General features: G+C 43.0%; 1 pseudogene; it reads right to left on the bottom strand.

Moving 5' to 3' along the window:
- Positions 1-482: 482 nt before the first annotated feature.
- Positions 483-1,161, bottom strand: LOC138999348 (nuclear ubiquitous casein and cyclin-dependent kinase substrate 1 pseudogene; annotated as a pseudogene).
- Between the last annotated feature and the right edge of the window lie 568 nt (positions 1,162-1,729).

The following is a 1,729-nucleotide window of genomic DNA, read 5'->3' as shown; positions in this document are numbered from 1 at the left end:
CTTTGGTTGATCTCTTACTCCCCTCCACCCCCCTGCCTTCTATCTGAGGTTGGATGGTCTGATTAATGTTTCTTAGTCTCTGAATCTGTTTTTGTTCATCAGTTTATGTTGTTCATTATATCCCACTTATGAATGAGATCATGTGATAGTTATCTTTCTCTGACTGGCTTATTTTGCTTAGCATAATGCTCTCCAGGACCATCCATGCTGTTGCAAATGGTAAAAGTTCCTTCTTTTTTATACCAGCGTAGTAACACAGTGATTCTTAACTTCTTTTTACATCATGAACTTCCTTTGAGAAGCTGATGCAAGCTACCCACCCTTACCCCAGAAAATGCATATAAGCAAATCTGCAAAAAAAAAATGTATTACAGTTTCAAAAGGTTCACACGAATAGCTTTCGGACACTGAGCAATTTAATTTTCTCTGAGACTCACTCTTTGTTTTTTACGTGTACATCAGTGGTGATAATCATAGTCCCCTCAAAAGAAATGGTTTAAGTAAGAAAGTCTATCTACCATGCTCTGAATACTGAGAGCAGAGTAATTATGATAATTATTAGAAATCTCTGCCCCACGACCCTCTTTCCCTTTGCCTTTCACAGGACTTGGCATCACTGTAGCCTTTAGCCTGGGTTTGGGCATTTTCTTTTCTTCTCTCTCAGGTTTGGACTTCTTAACCATCTTTTTGTTTTTCTTTTTTGAACTGCCACAGTCACTATCATCATTGTCTTCCATGCCGGAATCTTTCTCCTGGAACTGTGGTGCCTCATCCTCTTCTGGTTCTTCTCCACTGCCCACATCTCCAGGAGCATCTCTCTCTGTTTAGAAGCTGCTTTAGAGGCTGCCTGCCGTTGCTGGTGCACATTTTTATGATCTTCCTTTTCATCCTCACTGTCCTCTGCTGAGTGAGAATCATCCTTCTCAGTCTTCACATCTTTTTCTTCTGAGTCTTCACTATCTTCCTGTGAATTCTTTCCAGATCACCTTTTATTTTTAGCTTCTCGCGGAGATGATCGAATTTTCTTAGCTGGAGGACCTGAATCTCTTCCGTAATCTTCATCAGCGTCATCAGAGTCCTGAAACTGTGAATAATCAACGACCTTCCTATTTCTGACAGGCCGAGACATGTTCGCTGTTGAATCAGGACTGAATTGAGAAGCCAAAGACCAGGACCCCCGCCCCCCCCCATCAACCCCACGTGCTCGGTGCCCCACCCCCCAAGTTTGGCTGAGGGGGCTGATACCACAGAACCCCAAGTTGCTGGCTTCTCAAAAAATGCCACTTCTCGGTTCAGAGGCCTATAATCAGACGAAGCCCCCGTTCCCGTCTCTTCCTTAATTTTGTTTACAGTGTTTTCAATTAACTTTTAACATCAAAAAAAAAAAAAAATTCTCTGCCCCAGTCAGCTCCACATTACGATGGCTTATCAGTTTCTTTTTTTTATTTAATATATTTCTTCATTGTTTTCAGAGAGGAAGGAAGAGGTAGAGAGAGATAGAAACATCAATGAGGAGAATCATTGATCACCTGCCTCCTGCACGCCCCCCACTGGGGATCGAGCCCTCAACCTGGGCATGTGCCCTTGGCCAGAATCGAACCTGGGACCCTTCAGTCTGCAGGCCAACGCTCTATCCACTGAGCCACACTGGCTAGGGCTGGCCTATCAGTTTCTATGTACTTTCATGTTCTGATAATTCATTACTTCCTTCTGGATTTACTTACTGAAA

The sequence above is a fragment of the Myotis yumanensis genome, unplaced genomic scaffold, assembly GCF_028538775.1.
Source record: "Myotis yumanensis isolate MYYU_CA2020_CCGP unplaced genomic scaffold, mMyoYum1.0.hap1 SCAF_22, whole genome shotgun sequence".
NCBI classification, from domain to species: domain Eukaryota; kingdom Metazoa; phylum Chordata; class Mammalia; order Chiroptera; family Vespertilionidae; genus Myotis; species Myotis yumanensis.
Note: the sequence above shows the minus strand (reverse complement) of the source record. Positions and strands in the feature narration are given on the sequence as shown.